We start from the raw sequence: 16,886 nt of genomic DNA, 5'->3' as shown, positions 1-16,886 counted from the left end.
GCACTGTCTCTCTTAAATAAATAAATAAATAAAATTTTTTAAAAAGGAAACAAGAACAAATAGCCTTAGAAGGTAAAGATTGTATCATTCTCTGAATCAGTGGGAAAGTTTTCTCACTGAACTGTCTAAAAATAATGTCTCTTACTGAAGCAAGGTCAGTGAGATTTAGTAATCTTATAAGATTCAGTTTCCCTATATTTGGTAACACACCCCACTGCATGCACTGTTATCACTTGTACCTCTTCACTTTGCTTTGTGGGAATTGGAGTCTGGGGAGAGTGCACATATGCTTAAATTCTGGCTATTCTTATCATTATCAACAAAATGCTATATCCCTGTCTCTGACCCATGAGTCTTGTGTCTTCTATCATCCCTGAACTACAGCAGCCTAGTATTTAAGTTTTCAGAAAAGATAAAATCTAGGCCTTATACAGTTTTTTACAACTTTTTTCTGAGATAGCATAGTAAGTATGAGCTTGATTGTTTCCTGAAACTGAAAAGTTTTTTAGAAGAAATTTGATGTGATATTAACAAGTGTTGTGAATGGATAAAACAATATCTCACAGGTATCAGCAGATGTTGTAAATGGATCTGACTTTATCCAACTATGAAATGTTAATAAACAATAAAATAAATACAATAACAAATGTAACATATAAGAATTTCAAAACCTATGAATTTCAAAACCTTTACATGACTATACAATTACAAAGTATCAAGATTTACCCTTTAAATAGATCTATTTCTTAATTTAAACTATGTATCAACAAGGCTGAAAAAAGTACTAAGCATTATTTTACAACATGATTTTTTATAGTAAAAAAAAAAAATTCATCCCAAAGATTATCAAGATTTGTTTAAATGGGCTTCAGACTCTCACAGCTCCTAAACGTAAAGATCTTTCAGAAATTGCCAAAAATGGAATTTCCAATGAAAAGCATAAAGAGCTTCCTAGCTTAACTTGGATAGGCTTTGCAATTATTTGACATCTTGCTTTTTAAAATACCAGTTTAATATGACTTTTAAAAATTTATATTTACATTGTATATTTATATTTAATGTTCAACTATTCCTGTTAGTTTACAAAGTTCATGAGATCAAGACTCACAAAATTTTAATTTTATTTTTAGATATCTAACATCATTCCTAGAATCTTGGTTATTCTAGCAATAGTCAAAACTCAAACCTAAAGCAAGGACCTCTCAGCCTCTCTTTCCTTATAGTTTCCATTTACTGTGGAGGCTTTTTGGTTAAAAGTTCAACCATATACTAGGAACTTTATTTCAAGACTACTACTCTAAAGGTAGAGTAATATGACATAAGATAATAGTAAGGATCCTACAGCTTCCAAATCTTGACTGTAGAGTCACAAAGGAAACCTGTAAGAAGGTCAGTATTGAATAGATGATAAGCCAACCCCATAGGAGATGCATGTGCAGTGAAACAGTTCTCATTTTGACATGAATCCCTAGACTTCCTTTTTTTTTTAATAAAAATATAATGTATTATTAGCCCCAGAGGTACAGATCTGTGAATCACCAGATTTACACACTTCACAGCATTCACCACAGCACACCCCTCCAATGTCCATAAGCCCACCACCCTCTCCAGACCCCCATCACCCTGGCAACCCTCAGTTTGTTCAGTGAGATTAAGAGTCTCTTATGGTTTGTTGCATCTCCACTTCCTCATATCAGGGAGATCATACGATAGTTGTCTTTCTCCGATTCATTTATTTCACTAAGCATAATACCCTCTGGTTTCATCCATGTCATCACAAATGGCAAGATTTCATTTCTTTTGATGGCTGCATAGTATTCCATTGTGTGTGTGTGTATGTGTGTGTGTGTGTGTGTGTGTGTGTGTGTGTACCATATCTTCTTTATCCATTCATCTGTTGAAGGACATCTAGGTTCTTTCCATAGTTTGGCTATTGTGGACATTGCTGCTATAAACATTTGGATGCATGTGCCCCTTCAGATCACTATGTTTGTATCTTTAAGGTAAATACCCAGTAGTGCAATTTGCCGGGTCATAGGGTAGCTCCTAGACTTCCTTTTATTTAATTTTCCTTCTTATATATGCCTTTCAAGTCCAATTTCCTTTGTGGTTCCTATGCCTTTTTCAGTTTTTATGGTTTGCAGAAGTACTAGCAGCTATGAAAATAAATAAGTCCCTGGCATCTGTTTAGTCATATGGGGGAAGTGGAGCATAAGTCATTTTCATATTTTGTTTGTGAGCTACAAACAAATTGAAGGATGAATTTTGGAACCACAGAAAATATGATTTGTATGTAAGGCCTAAATACAGTTGAAATGCAAACAGTTCAATAGGAGTAGAAACGAAGTTCTCCTTTCCTTCTTTTTCCCAAATCTCAAGTCAAAGTCTGAAAATCAAGCAGATATAATGCTGAACTCAGAAAAAAGATGATTGAGACTGGAGTGCAGACTAGGTTGAGAAAGAAAACAAGACAGACATCCATTTTAGTTGACCAAAATAGAGGATAGGATATTTACTAAAAGGAGAAACATTCAAAGGAAAAAAAAAAAGATATCTAGACTATCCTTAGATATTTAATACAAATAATAACACTAGTAGTTAATAATAATGCCATTTGAGGTTTTAAACACTATTGGAAAATTTCAATAATTTGTCAGACCTAATTCTAAAAGCAACTCTACCACTTAGGTTGAGGAATAATTAATTCCACATCCACTGCCATTTAGTGTATTAAAATTAGCAACAGGTTCTGGCTTCAGATTTATCTGACTACAAAATTTATACACTTTCCTTCATACAACTTTCCTTGGGTATGCATGATATCTCAATAACTAGCCAGTAATTTAGTATCTAGACATCAACTCAAATCAGAGCAGGCTGTCATGAAGACAACTGGTATCTTTCTATAGTAACTGCCTTCACCCAGCTGTTTGCCAGTCTAGAAGAATAGAAGTAAAATCTGAAACACTGTACTGGCAGAATAGATCTCATGTTTTTGAACTATCAAAGAAATTATTCAGAGTATCTTGTATGGCTCTGTCTATACAGTTGAATTATAAAATAAATAAGTGATTTAAGCAAGGAATCATTACAAGGAGAAATGAAGCAACAACTAAACAAACAGGAATTATAATCTTGAATGAATGAGCAGGTTTCTCACATTTTTCAGCAAGCAATCCAAAGGAACAAAATTCAGATTTTTTTAAGGATTGCTTTCGCTGAGAATAGTAAACAGATTAGCCTGAGACAAAATATTATAAGGAAAACTATTAATGTTATCAATTAACAGATGGCATATAAAAGAAATCCAGAAAAAAATCAAGTTATGCATGAAATTTTCCTAGCAACCTTTCCAAGTCTTTAAAAACAGAATAAATGTGGCCACTATAACTATTTACACACAGACTATTTCAATAACTAAATAAACAAAAATAACAAATATTTTCATCAGGTTTACTGGTGGCTGAGTCTACAAGATTCATTTTACTTTTTATTAAGAAAAGAACCTGCATTTGGTGATGAAAAGATCATGAAGAAGCTGCCGGTGACTCATCACTAAAAATACTCTTATGAATTGACTAATGTAGAAAATAATTTTCAAGATATTAGAGAGCATAGGATACCTATGTGGCTCTCTCAGTTAATCAATGGACTTTTGGTTTCAGGTATGAAATTCTGTATTACAGACAAGTATTACTATTTATGATAGACTCTTCATGATTCTTCCTTCAGTGAAAGCTGAGATAGTGATGACCAAATTCTACTGTAGGATTTTTCATCTATATAAAAAGCATAGTGAAAATAAATAATAAATCATGGTAATTTTTAATTTCCAATTGATTCCTAATTAATACCTAATTGAGTATTCCCATTAAAATATTCTAAGATCTTATTCTTATCTATTTATTAAAGCCATATTAAAATCACTCAGAAGGCCTATGAAACACTCTGAGATATGAAAATATGAAAAGCAATGATTCTCATCCTTATCTGTACATTAAAACCACTTAGTTGTGAGTCACTCATAGATATTCTCTCCCAGGAATTGCAACATACAGTCAGAGTTGAAAAATTAATGCTCTACAAAACAAACAAACAAAATCCAGTGTAGGAATTATTTTGAAAATAGTTTTAAACAATCCAAAATATTAGCTGTGAAAAAATAAACGGAAGTAAATTAAAATACAAATTGGGTACATGTTAAAATGGGAGAATTTCAAGAAAGATTTGAATAAAAAGAAAACTAACATTCACTGCAAAAGAAAAATGTTTTACCTTCTATTATAGACAAAGATTATTAGGAAAAGAACAGTTTCAAAAAAAAACATACAGAAACTATACAATGGGTTGTAAGTATTGTTAAGAATAAACTGGATACTCAAGTAGTCATTGATATTACCCATATTTCTGACTCCACATAAGCCCAAGATTAAAAGAAAAAAAAAAAGAATGATGGTAATTTTTAAAGGTCTTGCTTTTTTCTCTCATGAAAGATCTAAAACTTAACTTCAGTGTCTCCTGTATACCTCTTTTCCTTCCTTCATCACCACCTGTTATTAGGTATGACCAACAATATAATCTACTCAAGTTTTCAAACCACAGCTGTCATTTGATCCCTCTTCTCCATTAACCCTCTAGAATAGGATGCTGAGCTCACTTATGTTAATGACTGTGCTGTCAACTTCTGCCATCTTCCACTGTTGCCAGCAATCACACCTGTTTTACCCAGAAATCAAGCCATAGAGAACAACTGAGTTTATTCTTTCTGCAAAACCAACTATATATTCAAGATAAATACTGTACTGAATTGTCGTAACTTATGTATTCTCATCAAGTCAGACCACTCTGCTCTGCCACTTGTAGGCATGTGACACACAACCCAGCTTCTTCATGCTGGCACCTAAACTCTGCTCCAAGTCACAAAATTCTTATGGCCATACTCTCTGGCTTCTGCCTGCCACTGTGAGTACCCATCACTGTGAGCAAAGTGGAAAGTAACACCAAGGTCAGACTAGAGAATCATCCAATGCCCACTGGCCTTAGCTGAGCACTGTGAACCAGGAATACTCATCAGTCTCCAGGTGATGAACAGTACAAAATTCACCAAGCTCCATGAGCCTATTTTACTTCAGCATCATTTTCCTTTGCCAAGAATTTTCCCTCTTGGATTCTCATATTCGCAGGGCTTTGGTTTCTCTTTCTCCCTAATAACATGCTTCTCTTTTTCAACAAACCCCACTGAGCATGCCTTTTGAAATTCCTGTTCCATAACTTAAAATACTCTTTCTTGTCCAGTATTTTGTCTTTCCTAGGCCTGATTTATTTAGGAAAGGACAATGAATTCTTCTCTCATATTTATTGTACAGGTTTCTCTTTCTCTTCACTTTTTCACCTACTTAGCAAGGATAAATCATCTTTGTTTCCAACACACTCTTATTTTTGTCTGGTAATTCTGAGATGCAGTTATAAACTTGCCATTTCATTCCTACTAATCAGAATCCAAAGAGGTTGGTGATAGTAGCAAAACACAGAAATAGAAAACATGGGCAAACCAGAACAACTATAATCTATGGCAGGGGCTAGGATCTTTAACTGTGGTCCCATCTGTCAAATCATGAAGTCAGAGATGGGTAAACCCTCGGTGTTTCTAATGCCCAATTCTCTTCTATAAGGTATAGGAACTTATTTCATATTGTTAACTCCATTACTAAGACCATCTTCAAAAAAATATAAACCTAATAAAATTGACCTAAATGGATTATTAGTGAGGTGAAACATACTAATGCATAGACAGAAATTAACTTTATAACTTTTATAACTTATAAAACCTAATTACATAAAGCAATCTCTGATTCTGTGGTCAGAACTTCACGCATAGCAGAGATAACTTGTCTTTGTTCTAGAATGTCTGTAGCTTCATGCGTGAAACCCAAATACTGAGACCTAAAATCTTTTGAAGGATAATTTAGTCACAAATCTAATGGTTGATAGTGGCAGTCACCTAAGAACTTCATTTCCTATCTATGTGGTCTCTCCTGATAGACTGCCTCAGGCTTCCTGAAGCAAAGTGACTGGGCTCCATCTCCATGTGTTCTGACAGAGAAAAAGCCAGATAGAAACCGTTAACATTTTTAAGATCTAGCACTGAAATTACATAGAATTTGCTTCTACCATTTTCTATGGAGACAAACATTATTATTCTAAACCAGATTCAAAAGGAGGGAACATAGATCCCACCTCTTAGGTTCAAGAGTACAAGTCATATTGTAAAAACAGCAAATGAGAAGGGATATGTAGCCATCTCTGGAAAATACAATACACTACAAATACAGTTATGAATTTACCATTCACCTGAGAAAAGGAGGACTTCTCTTTTCTTCATCTTTTATTATTAAATATTATTAAATATTAAATATTTATTATTAGATATTCACAATTAATTAATAAAATCCCTATATACTAAATCACTTCCTTAACTACAAGAAATATGTAGATATTATACAATTCAATAATAAGAAAATCTCCATATTTTATGAATAAATACTTAATTTCAAAAAAATTCAATTTGTTTTGATGTGCAAATCAGACTATTTAACATTTCTGTAACTTACCTTGTTGTGAGATGTATTGTTACACCTATTTAGGGATCATAAATGCATTTGGAAGAAAATGAAGGTACCATTTCTTGAAAGATCTAAATTCCAATTAATGTAGAAAAAAAGAAACTGCCAAATAAATTCTCAGTAGTAACAACCTTACATAATATCATAGTTGAGGCACAGTATCATGGACATTTCTTTAAATTAGAGTTTATTTAAAATATGATAACTCTATAGAAAATTTTGGAAAAAGAATTTGGAAGAGGTAATCTATAGGTAGTACTTATCAATTCCTACAGTTTTATTAAGGCCATTTTTCTAAGTAAATTAATTCTAAGTGATTTTATGTTATTATCAATCTCTCTACCTTATTATGGTTCTCATCAGCTTACTTTGGTTAACACAGTCCCCAAAGGGAATTATAGTGGAATATACATATTTTTTACAATTATGAGAACATAAATAGTCAAAACTTACTTTAAGAAAAATAACAGGCAAAACAATACTCTTGATTAGACTTATTGGCAATATATTTAATTCAATACACTGCTTTTTCCTAAAATAATACTGCTTAAATTCCTTTCATTTCCCCTAAACATTTCTAAAATAAAACATATCTTAGGGTGCCTGGGTGGCTCAGTTGGTTAAGCTTCTGCCTTTGACTCACGTCATGACCTCAGGGTCCTGAGCTCAAGCTCTGCATCAGGCTCCCTGCTAAGTGGAGAGTCTACTTTTCCTTCTCCCTTTGCCCCTCCCCCTGCTCATGCTTGCTTGTGCACGTGCTGTCTCTCTCCCTCACTCATTCTCTCTCAAATAAATAAATAAAGTCTTTTAAAAAACATAAAAAGGAATGTGTATCTTTATTATAATATACAGACATCAATGTGGAAGGTAAGAAAAAAATCAGAGAAAATTCTTGAGAATTAGATTAGGCTAAGATTTTTTTAAACAACAGAAGAAATAAAATGCACAAAAAGTGATGAAATAAATTTCATCAACATTAAAAATGTTTTCTTTTTGAAAGGCATAGCTAAGGAAAGAGAAAGCAAAGTATAGACTTAGGGAATTTTTTTTGCAGATCTCACCATGGGTTCCTATACAAGATAAATAAAGAACTCTTACAACTAACAAATAATGTATGGCCCAATTAAAAAATCAATAAGATACAAATAGACACTTCACAAGGGAAGATAAGCAATGGCAATTTTTTATGTGAAAAGATGCTAAACATTACTAGCCATCAGAAAAAAACAGAAATTAGGATACCACAACTAAACATGCATCACCTAAAATGGCTATAGTTAAAATCCTCAGGTATGGTGAGGACAGGGAGTAAGGGAAACTTTCACACAAAGCTGATGGGTGCCCAGACTGTTAACCACTTTTGAAAACACTATTGCTGTATCATATAGAGTAAAACAAACACATACTGGGCAAACCAGGAATTCTACACTTTGGTACTTACCAAATTGAGATGAAAATATATGTTTATGCAGATATATACATGAATATTTACAGCTGCTTTATTCAGAGTAACTCAAAGCTGCAAGCAACCTATATGTCCATCTACCAGTGAATGGAAAAACAAACTGTGGCTCAACATGCTGTAGGTTATTACATGGTGATGAAAAGAAAAGAAAAAAATAATACACACAACAGCCTGGATAAATCTTAGACGTTACCCTAACTGAAAGTAGTAAACTATAAAACACAATTTAAGTCAATTTATACAAAATTATATAAAAGGGAAACTGTAGTGATAGAGAGCAGAGCCATCTTCCCTGGCACTAAGGGTACAAGGAAGTATCCACTACAAAAAAGGAAAAATTTTGTGGGGAAATGGAATCTGTCTACATCTTAATTATGATGTTGCTGGGTACATGTTTCTAGACAGTTTCCCAAATCCATCGAACTGTGGACCTACAATGGGTCAATCTTATTGTACATAAATAAATAAATGAAAGTTTGTTTCATTATTGAGAAAACAAAAAGAAAAACATATTCATAAGTCTATGTCACAATTTGTGTATCATTATTCATGATCCCATAAAAAAAGGTCATTTACAAAACTGTCTTAGTGAAAAGTCAGAGTATTTTCAATTGTGCAACTTAAATCTTCAGACTTGATGAACAATAACTGTCCCTTTCTATTAACAAAATCAGCAATAGGAGAAGTTTCATAGTCTGTGCTCTGGTACTCATCATTCTATAGACATCAAAATCCAAGATTATTTTTTAATGGTGCTAACACTGGCACAGTGCTAGAGTGAAAAATGAGTTGAAAATTTTAAGCAACCAGTAGTAAATACCTAGTGAGTGTACAATTTTAACTTGAAATTTTTCTCTGAGCAGAAAGAAAAGAAGATTATAAGTGTATTTTAGTGCTAATTCTATTATAATAAGTTCATGTTAGTCTTAATTAAATTTTCTGAATTAGAAACACTAGTTTTGATTTTTGAAGCACAATGATTTCCTGAAGCATATGAATTTCCAAAAAATTCTAAATATGATGATATTCTTTCTGAAAAAGAGAATATGACCTTTAGTATTTTATCATAAATATATATTTGTACATACTTACAAGTAATGTGCATAATAAATTTATGTAACCTTATATAAATACAAGGATGCTATAACTGAATTTGACTAAATTTTTAAATAATTTATTCTTCATGGTTTTCTATAATATCACTTGATTATACCATGTTTTCATCAGAAAATATTTATATATATAGAAAGTCATAGTGCGATTTCATCTATATGAAGTTTAAATGTATAATATATTTTCAAAAAAACTCTAAATTTTCTGTCTATTCAATGTAGTCTCTGTAACAGCAAATATGAATTGAAAAATCTTAATTATCTCTGTTGAAAATAAGAGACTTTCCTTTCCTCCTTTTTCTTATTTACTTTAGAAGACTTGTAATTGAAAATTTTCAGATACTTATGTCTTTTTAAAAGTTAAATAAGCCTGTTACCAGCTTTCAGACCCCAGAATAACTTTCTCTAGGACTGGGAATCATTTCTTCGTAGTGCAAACATCAAAGAAAATAGTGTCCCTCTCTCCCAGCTTTTGTGGGAAGGTGGGGACCTAACGGCAGTGGGCACTTCACTCTAAACTGTAAAATCACCTCCTGTCATACGAAAACGAGAAGTTTATTGTTCTTTTAGATAAAGCCAGTCAGTTAATAGATGTTCACCCCCATTACCAAGTTAATTTAGGATGAACTATGTGTGACAAATGGTGCTGTCAAATCCTCTCAGTTGATAACTTATTACTGTTTATCTTGAGAATATATATGTGATGGTTGAATCTGCTTGGTTATATTCAAGAGTGAGATTTCTCTGTCTTTGCAATACTTTGGAGATTACCAGTGATGTGCCTGACATTCTGGCCACTGCTTATGCAATTCTAAAATTATGTTCTTTCTGCTTTACATTTGTGAAGAGGTATTTTGGGTTGGAAGGAGATTTTTAAAAACATTATATTCCTCAACAACTCTTAACAATGATAAATTTTTTTAAATTTTACTATTTTGGTAATAAAATACTATTTTGTAAATATTTAATAAAGTACTATTTTGGTACTATTTTGGTTTACTATTTTAAAGATTTTATTTATTCATTTGACAGACAGAGATCACAGGGAGGCAGAGAGGCAGGCAGAGAGAGAGGAAGCGAAGCAGGCTCCCAGCTGAGCAGAGAGCCCGATGCTAGGCTCGATCCCAGAACCCTGGGATCATGACCTGAGCTGAAGGCAGAGGTTTTAACCCACTGAGCCACCCAGGCACCCCCAATTTTACTTTGCTTTGTAATCTTAAAATTGCTGTCAGCCTGTTCATAAAGCATTTATATTTTCAATTAAAAGAGACAGATGATTTTGATAGCATTCCACTAACCTGAATATTTTTTGTATATGTTGAAATGCACCTCAGCATTTCTTACTGAGAAAATATGTGTTTATATATTTTGGCTTGGATTTTACTATAATTACTGACTTCTCATTGACTCTCAAAAAAGAGTACTTTAAAGTGTAAATTTGGAAAGAAAATAGATGATAAATTTCAAAATCTGATGAAAACCACAGTTAACAAGAAGAACCATGATCTTGAGCACAGAATCAATCTCCTTCTCTCTCTCTCTCTTCTCTCTCTCTCTCTCTCTCTCTCACACACACACACACACACATACACACACACACACAGCCTTATCTGAGCATTGTGTGTTGTATGGAAGTATTGAATCACTATATTATACATCTGAAACTAATATTACACTGTATGTTAACTAACTGGAATTTAAATAAAGGCTTTAAAATTATTATAAATTATAATGAATCTAAATAAGGAAATTCAAAAGAAAATGGAATTATACATAAAGAATACTGAAGAAAATATAAACCAACCTAGAATTCTTTACACAGAAAGAAAGTTCCTAAAATGAAGAAGAAATAAAGGCATTCCCACAAATATATAGACTTAGCAGAATTTGTCACCATCAGATTCATCTTATAGAAAAAGAGCATTCCTTTATAGAAGGAAATGATTTTTTATTCAGAAATGTTGATATAAACACTTTAAAGCCAACCAAGGAATTGTTGAATAAATATAAGTTATATAACCTGTACAAAAACATAACAGTAAAATCATCTGGGATCAAAGGAATTTGTAAAAAAATCATTACATTTAATAATAGTTTAGCAAGGTAGCTGGATACAAATTGATATGTATCAAATAACTATTATTTTTACCAGGAACATACAATTTTAAAAATGAAACAACTTAAGCTACCATATACATTAATATAAAAATGTGAGGTAATATGAATAAATCTAGCAAAGGTTGTGCAATGTTTTATATGAGAAAATTTGTAAAAGGTTTATCAAGATTTACTTTAAAAAGACCCAACTTATCAGACAATAAAACACATTCTTGATTTTGAAAACATTATTCTATAAAAATTCAGGCTTTTGAGATTACAAAGAAAGACCAGAAACCAGGAAGATATAGAATCAGGAACATAAACCTCATTAAGTCAGAATTAACAAAAATACTGTATTATGATATATAATGAATCAAGGCAAATTATCCTTGTAAATATAGTAGAAAGGATTTTCAAATTGCAGTGCAAGTTTTTCTAAGTAGATGTATGTTATTGACATAAAAAAACATCTGAAGAATTTCCATTCCTCATCTCTAGATGTCAACCCAAAATTGTGAAGGGGCAATAATTAAGCAAAAGTGGTTGAGCTCAAAGAATTGCAATTTCGGAAAGATTTGGGCAACAACGCAAACAATGTGCCACTAGGAAGCAATAGTCAGACAGGGGTTTTTCAAGCAAAAAGTGAACATTTGTATCCATTGTTTATAAAGAATTTTGATTGGTGATGGTGTCTCAAAGCCAAATTTAACTGAACATAATTGATTATTAAAGCTCACATTAAGCAAAAGTCTCTTACTATAGCAAGTGGCAGGTTTTCTTGCAGAATCCTTGGAATTTTTGTGATTTGGCCTAGTTTAGAAGTCCATGGTTCCATCTGCTGAAAATGTGCATAATTCCCATATCTTTAATGGCCTCCCAGGTCCATTTTAGTCCACCTTTCACAAACACAACATAGTCAAACAGTTATCTACAGGGGGATGTTCCATTTTCTTTCTTAATTTTAATTACAATGTACTGTTATAATTAACATTTAGTATTTATGTTATACAGGTTCCCTGTGCCCTATATTCTGTCTATTTTCTCCTTAGGGTAAATTATTTAACTGAATCATGACATTATAGGATATAAGCCTTCTTTAGGCTCCACCAAGTTGGAAAGACACAAGCTCAGAACCATGATTGAGCTGACTGCTCTTCAGATTCACCAAAGATAGAGTAATCTCAGCTGGAGTCTGCTCACTTTACAGATACCAACTTGTAAGGAGCATTCAGATGGTCTGAGAATACTTTTTTAACTGACAATATTACTGAGATTATTGTCAATTGACATGCAGTTGAAAGAAAATAGAACAAAGATTTCCTACACTCTTAAACTAATATTCTTAAGGGGTAACATCTTGCAAAAATTTGCTACAATATCATACTGATAATACAATATCATACTGATAATACTTTGTGAAAGCTTGAATTCTGTTAACTATCTAATTCCTAATGAGTGTCCTGCATTATAATTATCTTCGATATTTTATAGACAACGTCCAGGAGGAGAAGCATACGAGAGAAAGAAGAGTGAGCATATCCTTCCTCTGCCCTCTGAGAATGTATATACACGGCTCACTGGTCCCATATCTGGCTGTGAGCTCCTAACACACTGAAATTTACCAGTAATCCCTCCCTAAAACAGAGTTCACTGGTTTGAAAGGAAAGATGTGGCCAACTCCGGAAACTAGAAACCCAAATTATCCATTTATCTGTCTCTTTACCACCCCCAAAGACAATGATCATGTGATCAGGAAGGATTGTAATTCTGCTGAGACCTAAGACTGAACCCTCTGCAGCAAATTTACTCAAATGCAAACATGATGACCATGTGGGCTTCCATCTAAGATAGGAAATTACTGCTGAAGTAATTAAACAGGGAGCCCATTAGACCAGGTAGGTGTAACGCCTTGGTATCATTTGCAAGCAAACCAAAACCTAATTCAGAGTCAAGGCACTTGAATTTAAGAAAGTGAAACTTAGGAACAACCCCCAACCAATAGCCAACGAGGCTTTCCAGAATAAGGCAAAGAAATAATGTCCTAGCTTTGTTTCTGCTTCTTCTGTGTAAAACCCAATGAAATAATACCCAATGAAATAATGTCCTTGTTTTGCCTCTGCTGCTTCTTTATAAAACCCTCAGTCTAATTCCTGTCCACACAACACTCCAAACCACTACTCTATTCCAACTGATGTATGTTCAAATATACAATCGAAATTTTTAATGTGCCTCAGCGTATTTTTTAAACTTTGCAAATGTTTGCAACAGGTTGCACCAGGTATCCAGTCACTTTCCCATCAGACACATCTTCCCACTTTATGACACTAGCAAAATCTCCTCCCCTCTTTTGTCACAGGCAAGGGAGGCTCCCAGAACATCCAGGAGCATTAGCCAAAGCGTAATTTTATTTTTACCCCAGGATTTTCAAATGCACTGTAAATACAACTGATGAAATTCATTCTTACTTAGTTACATGGTACATTTAAGGTGTTACCTTTAAGACTATAGACCTCATGAATTATCAGATATTCCAACACAGTCGATGTTGGAAACTTTGTGTTTGAGATTTGGAGACAAGACCAGTAATTTCAGAGAATGATATATCTCCCATTCAGCACATCCTAGTTTTAACACCCACATTCATTCCACTGCTCATAATTTCAGTGGAATAAATCACAAACACCTGCTTCAAGCAACCTATGGATTCCTCACAAAATTAAACAAGTATCTACCAGAGAAGCAGAACACACTCCGAGCTGTTTGCTATGCTATGTTTTTTGTTTTTGCTATGTTTTTGATGGGATTTTATTTTGCCCATCTCCCATGTGCCATCAAGGTTGTCACATTTCTGTTAATCACAAAGCATATGGATCATTAATAAACAATGTTGCCTCACTCAGGAGAAGCACAAATTTTAAATTGGATAGTGTGGTGAGATTCCATAGAATAATTTTCTTTAAATGAAAAGCACGTCTCTTAATGAAAGCAGGAGTCTCTGAAAGTGCCAAATAATCTGTGAATTTGGTTAATTTGAAAAAAAATGAGCATAAAATTATTACAGATTATAAGAATTCAAAACGACACACACACTAAACTCATTAATTATCAGATGTCATGACGTGTCTATTCATGTGACTCTCATCAGGTCCTGTCATTCCAAATAAAAAATCTGGATGATATATAAAAGTATTAAAAATGATTTGTTGTTCCTATTATTGTTGTTATGTGATAATGGTGGTGAATAAGTTTCATATAATTTTTGGATTGATTTTCTTCCCTAAAAATGCACCTCATGTATCCTCTCTGGTGCAACAAAAAAATACACAGGCAAAAGAGAAGGACCCTGTTTTCCATAAGAAGTACTCCCATGGTTATCAGTGTTGTATGAATACTTTTTTTTTCCTCAGAATGATCACTTTTATTTTTCAGCCTTTACTTTTATACTGTTTTATTGTCATCAAAGTCCAATTCATATTGGTTTTTGTTGCATTGAGAGAGCAATCTCATATACAGACCACTGAGGTGTCTTGTTGTTGAAATCACTGAATCATAGAAACTGCACAAACTGATGTAGAATATTGGAAACATATGGCTGAGTTTATTTTAGAAACTAACTGATATCAGAAAGGGGGGATAGTGTATGAAGAACTCAGACATACAGGAAAAATGGATAATCCTTACAATCCAGACATTTTCACATAAAAATATGATCTCGATTTACCTACATGCCATGTCTCATTAACATATACCACACCCTCAGCTTCTAGCTACTGTCTTGCTGTCTCTGCATCTATTATTTCCTTTATTTGAAATGTTCTTTCCCTCTTATTTAACTCTATGCATTTAGTCATTCATAGCTGATAATCCTGGAAAAACCAATCACAATGGTGCTGCTAGAAAAAGGGGGTTGGGTAGTTTTAGAAGGGAGGGGAATCCCCCCAAGTTTTCTGATGGGTGAGAAAAGAAAGTGTAAGGTCAACTGTATTATCCAAGAAACAAACTTAGAATTACACAAACACAAAATGAGTTTCAGGGGAAGGTTGGTGCAGGATTTGTCTACAAAGCGTACAGTATGGGGTACAATGATAATGAAATAGATGAAAGGAAGTAGACTTAAGCCATGGACAAATGAATGAAAAAATCAAGTTATCAGATTAACTAATCTTTTAAAGGTCTATGAAAGATTTTAAGTGATAAGACTAAGTAGAGATAAATTTTAAAATTCTTGCAAGTACCAATCCAAATTTGGAGGAAAGTATTTCTCTTCAGGGAATGATTAACATTCAAACTAGTTTTAATTATCTATAAAAGTTAACTGTATCTTCAGGAATATAGTATAATAAATGTATGGTTCAGCATTGTATACAAATTTCCATTACTTCGAATTTATTCAAATTATATCTGTGAGCAGATGTGTACATATAAATTATAAAATTAAAATGTTACTTTTAAGACCCTGAAACTTCATAAATCATCATGTATATAATATAATATCATCATATTATAAACACATATGCACACATATATGGGGCACACATATACACACACACCTCTTTTACTTTATTATGTTCCATCTGGCTTTCAGCACTAAAGAAAAACTGATCACGTCTATGCTTATATGGGAAATGTATGAATGATCTGGCAAATGGCTGAAAGCTGTATTTCTGGAGGCATTATCTGGTTTATTTCACAACTATATCTTACCAGGTTCTTACAACTATAACAAATTACCACAACATTTGGACCTTAAAATGTTTTTTTTTTCTTTTTTCTTTCACAGTTCTAAAGACCAGAAGTCCAGTATTGGTACCACTGGACTGAAATCAATGTGTCAATGGGCTGTGCTCCCTGGGGAGATTCTAGGGGAGAATCTGTTCCTTGCATTTCCAGCTGCCAGGGGCTGCTAGCATTCCTTGACCTGTAGCCACATTGCTCCAATCTCTGCTTCGTGTTGGGGTGTAGACCATACCTCTGCCCTCCTCGTATAAGAATATGTGATTGCACCTGGATAATCAAGGATAATCTCCATGTCAACACTCTTTACTCTACTACATCTCCAAAGATCTTTCTTTTTGTGTTTCAAAGTAGCATTCACAGAGTCCAGGGATTGGGAGGTAGAGATCTTTGGGGTGGGGAGCATTTTTTGGCCTACTACATCCACTAACCACCTGCCACCTTTGAGAAGTTACTCAAACTCTAAATCTTAGTGTCTTTCTCAACAGTATTTACCTTATAGTGATGACTAATAAAATAAAGAATATAAAGCAATAAGAATAATTCATGACACATGATAAATATCAAGAAATATTGACCATTATCGTCATTATTGTTTGTTCCATTGATTTTTTCACTAATATCTTACAAACGTGTTAGCTCTCCACTACGAGGAAGATTTAACATTATTACTAGTTCACTCTTGACACGATATGTCTTTCCCTGTTTCCTGAGCCATTTCCTTGGTTTGCTACACCTCCCTCTGGCCCCAATCCCCTCCACTGATAACATCAGGGCTCAGGCTATCAAAATAGAATGTTAATAGGAAGCCACACTCAACATGAGTTTTGGTTAATGACTGCAGATATTAGT

At 33.4% G+C, this 16,886-nt stretch overlaps 1 long non-coding RNA gene across 1 annotated transcript in view; it reads right to left on the bottom strand.

Annotated features, from left to right (window-relative positions):
• The window catches only part of LOC101692780, a 63,899-nt gene extending 51,708 nt beyond the window's left edge, over positions 1–12,191 (bottom strand). Inside the window, exon 1 of the long non-coding RNA XR_006608828.1 lies at positions 12,058–12,191. This is a non-coding gene — a long non-coding RNA (uncharacterized LOC101692780). The remainder of the gene's footprint in view (positions 1–12,057) is intronic.
• Positions 12,192–16,886: the final 4,695 nt, after the last annotated feature.

The sequence above is a fragment of the Mustela putorius genome, unplaced genomic scaffold (genome assembly GCF_011764305.1).
Source record: "Mustela putorius furo isolate JIRA1106 unplaced genomic scaffold, ASM1176430v1.1 tig00001215_pilon_pilon_pilon, whole genome shotgun sequence".
NCBI lineage: Eukaryota > Metazoa > Chordata > Mammalia > Carnivora > Mustelidae > Mustela > Mustela putorius.
Note: the sequence above shows the minus strand (reverse complement) of the source record. Positions and strands in the feature narration are given on the sequence as shown.